The following is a 6,625-nucleotide window of genomic DNA, read 5'->3' as shown; positions in this document are numbered from 1 at the left end:
CTGTGCCTGATGATTGCATTATTCTTTAAATGCCTTTCAGTAGTACCCAGTATAATCTTCTCCATAATTTTTCCAGGAACTGAGGTTAGACTAATAGGTCTGTACTTCCCTGGATCTTCCCTCATGCCCTTCTTGTAAATTGGAATAACATTGTCTAGCTTCCAGTCAGCAGGGACCTCCCCAGACTCCCAAGACCTTTGGTAGATGATCGAGAGGGGTCCTACCATAACATCTGCTAGCTCCTTCAGTACTCTGGGGTGAATGCCATCAGGCCCCATGGACTTGTGAACATTCAGCTGATACAGCTGGTCCCTTACAATTTCAGTGTCCACAAATGGAAAGTCACTGTTCCCACACTCGTGGCCCTCTGACTCAGGGGACCGGGCAGCCCGAGGTCTACCAGTATTATTAAAGACTGAGGCAAAAAAAGCATTGAATGCCTCTGCTACTTCTTCATCCCTATTAGGCAGATGACCATCTTCAACAAGTATCGGTCCAATGTTTTCTTTAGACCTCCTCTTGCTATTAACGTACTTAAAAAAGCCCTTCTTGTCACCTGACACAACACTGGCCAGTTTCAACTCTAATTGAGCTTTGGCTTTTCGTGTCTTCCCCCTGCATATACAAACCACAGCTCTGAACCACATGTTCTAGGGATTTATTACTGGAAAGAAAAATAATGAGTTCAAATATAGGGATGAGTATGAGTTTCAGTCGTGATCCCTTTACATCTCAGTTCTAAGAGCAAAGTAAATGAGATAGAGCAAGCACACTCCTGTTTTTGTAGAGACTAAGAAAATTTCTAGCCTTCTTTTCATGTGAAAGTACTGGCTGCTGAGGTCTCATTTTTCCTAGCCTGAACAACAGCACTGAAGACAAATAGATTTTCTTCTGATTCCATCAAAGTTCTGACTTATCTTTGGCATCTAACAGATTGATTTGTTTCTCACTTGGAGAGTTCAGTTTCAGGTCAATTTCTGACTCTTCTTGATTTTTTTGACAGGGTTCTCTAACCTACATTCAGCACAAGATCACTTTCACAACAGAGATAATTAAATATTTAGGATAGACAGAAAAGATTTTTCTTTGTGTGAACTGAAAGTAAGGTTAAAAAGCAATCCTCACCTTCAAAATTGTTTTTTTCAGTAACTGTTTTGCTTCTCAAAAAGCCCAATTTCATGAACAGCAGCAACAGTAACTTGTGACTGACAAACTTTAGTTTTGAAAGTATCTGAGGTTAAAAAAAAATTAGAAACTAGTCTTGAAACTTAATTTCCAGCTTTATGTTTTTGTGATACAATCATTAGACGCTGCAGCCTTGAACTTGCTGTCAAAAAACTGGAATCATAACAAATGTCAGAATCTTTCCACTTTACTGGTAATATGGGCTATAGAGCTCCTAAGTGACTGAAATAAACCTAGAAGTGTCATTGTTAGGCTCTGAAGCCCTCATCCCTAAGAATGCATGGGTTCTCCGTAAACTGTTACCTGGGACCAAAGCAAAGCTGTGCCATTTTTTTTCTACTAGTTAAAAGTGAGCATGTGCCCTGACATGTGATCTCCACAGGCTGCAGTTCCTTCAGGAATATCCATCTGCTCTGGTGTGGGTCCTCCTTGGACTGCAGAAAATACCTGCTCTGGTGTAGGTCCTCCACAGGCTGCAGCGAATATCTGCTCTGGTGTGGGTCCTCCATGGACTGCAGTGAATATCCTTCTCTGCCATGGAGCACCGCTTCCTCCTCTGACCTTGTCGTCCCCTCTGTTGTTCCTCACTCTTTTTGTTCCCTTCTCTTCTCTCTAGTCAATGTTTTATACCCTTTCTTAAATATGTTTTCACAGAGGTGCCACCAACTTGGCTCATGGGCTCAGCTGTGTCCTGTGGTGGGTCCGTTGTGGAGCTGGCTGCAACTGGTTGTGTCCAGCACAGGGCAGCCCCTGATGCCTTCCCACAGAGGCCACCCCTGCAGCGTTTCTCTGCCCCGCAAGCAAAACCTTGCCACCTACACCCAACATAAAGTGACATTATAAATGACATGAAATTAACTTCTGCTCATATACTTTTTGTTCTCAGGCCCTTCTCTCTGGACATGAAGCAAGGTTATGCAGTGGAGGGATGACTGTATGTGGGACACTGTGCGACACTTGTTAGAGAAAATGGCAGGCAGACAGTGTTGGAAATAAGAGGCTAAAGAAAAAGATAGTCTTATGATTTGTGCAGTAAAACTTTACTCTGGAGAAACAGATTTAATCCCAATCTTTGCCATAAAGTTACTAAGCAGTACTTAGCAGTTATTTAAAACAAGGATGACCAAGTTCTCTAAGCTTGGGAGATATTTTTCCTCGAAGATAGTGACTCACAGCTAATAAATTAACTGAATGAGTAGCCAATCAGATCTTCATTAGCCACAGTAGCAAATACTTAGAACAAGCTAGGTATTCTAGGTATGACAGGACATACTAAGGAGCATGGCATAATCCTGAGAGGATTTACACAGAGTAATCTCAGACCAATTGCTAGCTGAGCTCTATCTGGGCTTTTTAGCTCAGCGTAAAAGTGCCTGCACTGCTGAGCTGGCCCCTCCACAGCTCTGTTTGCACCACACTGCATCAAAGCAAACAAACTCCACAGACCTGAGCCGGGTCCTCACAGAGTCTGAAGTAGTGTCGCTGAATCCACAACATGGTTAATCTGCAACCCAGATAAATCTTCCATACATAATTAACAACTGCACTTCAGGTCCAAGGATGCTCACCTTGTTCCCATATCCATGTCCCTTTTCCCACAACCTTCATTTTTCTACACTCTGCTGCACCAACCCCACCTCCCTGCCCCACCTTGACTCCATACTTTCTGCTTCCGTATATAAATTGGCAACTAAGAGCTACTTGTTCAACCTCTTGCATACCTTCTCTTAGACAAGATTGAGAATTTAAAGTTCAGGGTTAGGTATCTCACTCTTGCTCTGGAGAATTTGCTTAAGGCTTCCATTATGTTCTTTAAAAACTGTAATGCAATTAAAGTATTATCCATTTTACAAGTCAGCAGTCAGGAGAACTTCAAAATGTTAAATGGTTTGTTTAAATAAAAACACTTGTTCTATGCTTGGCATCAAAGCTTTATACCAAAATCAATATGAACACAATGCAAGTCAGGTCAGAGAATACAAACACCTGGAGAGTCTTAGTTCTGTTTTTCAAGACCTCAGACTATTTAGTAATAATTTTCTTCTAAAAAAGCAAGTCAAGTTTTTACTATCCATATAGTCTGCACTAGCCATCCAAGGAAAAATAGTTCACTCTCCAATCTCTGGCACTGGAAAAAAACCCTATCTATTTTAAGCAGGAGTAGCTTGCTTGAGGGTGTTAGGCAGATTTCCCAAATTTTCAATTACAGAAATAATATCACATATTGGCTCACAAAGTACAGTGTTGTTTACAACTTTATTTTCAAATGCAAATGACAATGTCTCCAGCTGAAAAACGGTTCCAGCTCTGAAATCATTTACCACTTTCCAGTCAACTAAAACAGGCATGCTTTTCAGTAAATCCAATTGTTCATGCAAGTCCTAGGCCTGGATTAATGAGTTTAGGATGGTTTCCCGTACATGGATATTAACATTCAGATAGTTGTACCTCATACAACCCATAATTTTTCAGCAAAACTCAAGCCAATTCCATCAGCCACGTTCACAGCAAAACCAAAATGAACACATAACAGCTCTTTATTAATCTGTTACTGCTGTCTATTTTTTCCATCAGGACGGGCCTCGGAGCTCCCACCTACGGCCCGGCTCCGCTTCACCATGTGACTTAACTTGCTGTACATGTAGGTTGTCCATTATTTGTCCTACATGCCATGATTACTATACATATGCTGCAGTAAGTTATTAATAAAGACACTCAATTTGTATCACTTTTTGTGTTGCAACCGTGGTATCTAAGCAACAGTCGTACCTGCTTTTCTCTCTGCAGATGCTTTGCTGACTCACCTATTCACTGATACAGCAGTTTTATTTGGCTGATTAGCATTGTGTGCAGCACCCGTGCATACCTATATATAGCCTTTACTTCTCCTTCCATGGAGCCCTGAACTATACAGCTTCCAGAGGATGAAATGAGGGTCTTTTCGCCCTTTGCTGGACATGTGCTGCTATGGACCCAGGGGATAGAGTTAAGGTACAGCAAGTGAATGGGTGCAATCTGTAAAGTCAATAACCTAAAAAGAACTTTTTGGTTTTGTTTCATTGCCAACAGTTGGTCTTCTATACTTTTCTTCCATGAACATGAAAAATTCCCATGAGTTTTCTAAAGATCATGACAGGCATCAATAACTGTATAAGCTGCCATTTAAAAAAGAGTTACTGGCAGTAAAACACCATAAAATAACCTACATGGATTTTGGTAAAAATGTTGAGAGTTTAAGCTGTAAGTTGTGGAAACAAGAGCTGTCTTAAATTTTGTAAAATACTGATTTTGAGGGAGTTGCTTCTTTTATGTTACATCAGTCGCTAAAAGAGAAGATATAGCTCTGCTAGATGGACTGGTATTCTACATGCAAAAACACAAGAGCAAGGAAAGTTATACAATATAGATGCATCTTGTAAAATAACAAGATGTATATTGTTATTTTAATTTTCACTTGTCTTTTCTTTTAGGTTTCTCCTTCCACCTTTCACTGTTTGTATTGCTTCTGCTACATGCAGCTCTTTGTTTTGTTTCTTTTAATCTCAATGACTTTTTTCTTGGCTTAATAATCTGTTCAGTCAATGGAAACATTATCAAAACCAAAAAATAAATAAAAAACCCAAACAACGAAAAAACTGCAGAGCTTTGTCCAGAATACACTGGACTGAAAAAAGAAATGGCAGAGTTAAGAGGTTAAACATAACTAATTAAATGCTCCCTTATGTTTTAGTTGCTTTCTTTTGAAAATTTAACTTATCGGGTAGCTTGTCTTTATTCACCAGATGGCATTTACCAATTGCAACAGTATAACCATTAATGTGACACATGTTAATAAGCTGCCAGCTTCTCTCTTTCTGACCTCGGTTTGTCTCTCATACAGAGGGTGATGGAAATGTCCGGGATATCTTCTCATCCCCTGAAGAAATGTAAGAATTGCTCTCCCAAACAGCAAACCCAAACTGCTCAGTGACATCAATATTTGGATGAGATTGCCTCTGGACAAAATGACCTAGGAAACTGCTGGAGTTCTCATTTCTGTCTTTGTGGGGTTTGCACATAGAGAAACAAAAAGGCAGGAGAAGTTTGATATGCATAAAAATGAAATGAAAGCACAAAAAGGAAATAACAGGTGTGCAACAAAAGAAAAAATCTCAAATACTGAAAGCTACTACATTGTGGAATTAATCCTTAAAGGTAGTGAAGTGTCTAGAACTGTGGAGTGCAGAAACAGATTTGAACCAGTGCTGGAGAACACTAACCTGGGACCAGTGTTGCATGCACTACGGTAAAAAGAATTATCCAGTGCTGAATAAATGAGTTACAGATGTAGTGAGCATTATGGATTAATCTCTAGTATCAGGATGTTGTGGTTTAACCTCGGCCGGCAACTGAGCACCACACAGCCGCTCGCTCATTCTCCCCCCACCCCGGTGGGATGGGGGAGAGAATTGGAAGAGTAAAAGTGAAAAAACTCGTGGGCTGAGAGAAAAACAGTTTAATAATTGAAATAAAATATAAAAAATAATAATATCAATAATAACGAAAGAATATACAAAGCAAGCGATACACAATGCAACTGCTCACCACCTGTTGACCGATGCCCAGCCAGTCCCCAAGCAGCGGTCCCCCCCCCGGCCAGCTTTCCCCCAGTTTATGTACTGAGCATGACGTCACATGGTATGGAATGTCCCTTTGGCCAGTTTGGGTCAGCTGTCCTGGCTGTGCCCCCTCCCAGCTTCTGGTGCACCTCCAGCCTTCTCAGTCAGTAGAGCATGGGAAGCTGAAAAGTCCTTGACTAGTGTAGACACTACCTAGCAACAACTAAAACATCGGTGTGTTATCAACTTTGTTCTCATACTAAATCCAAAACACAGCACTGTACCAGCTACTAGGAAGAAAATTAACTCTATCGCAGCTGAAACCAGGACAGAATCAGTTCTTAGATGTCAGTTCTTCGTACACTATTGCAATAACTTCCTTATAATACTCCTATAAAGAGCATGAGACTTAGTCAAGGATTTCGGCAAACCTCTGAGGAGAAGCTGCGTGTAAACAATTGTGAGGGTCACAGAATGACTCATACTGAAAATCCTAACCCTCAAAAATGCCAGTAAAAAGTTCTGCCATACCATTCTGTATATATCAAATTAAACTAGCCACCTAAATAACTTCTTAAAGGGGCTATGGCTATCCTCACCAAAAGCAGCTCTGTCTATGAGAGCATAATTTGCTGTGGTGGCTTCCATAGTTCCCCTTCTGGATATAGATGACAGACTTACAATGAATTTTGTGATTCAGTCAATATATCAATATTCTGCCCTTTAAAGTTGGCTGATGTGTGAGAAAATTCTCAGAGGCTAGGCTTTTGGACTAAGAGGAAAGGAAAAAGTTTCCTGGAGAAAATGGGTATATTGGATAGTTCCACTTCAATTTTGCCCAA

The sequence above is a fragment of the Pygoscelis adeliae genome, unplaced genomic scaffold (assembly GCF_000699105.1).
Source record: "Pygoscelis adeliae isolate BGI_AS28 unplaced genomic scaffold, ASM69910v1 Scaffold117, whole genome shotgun sequence".
NCBI lineage: Eukaryota > Metazoa > Chordata > Aves > Sphenisciformes > Spheniscidae > Pygoscelis > Pygoscelis adeliae.
This window is presented reverse-complemented; position numbering follows the sequence as displayed.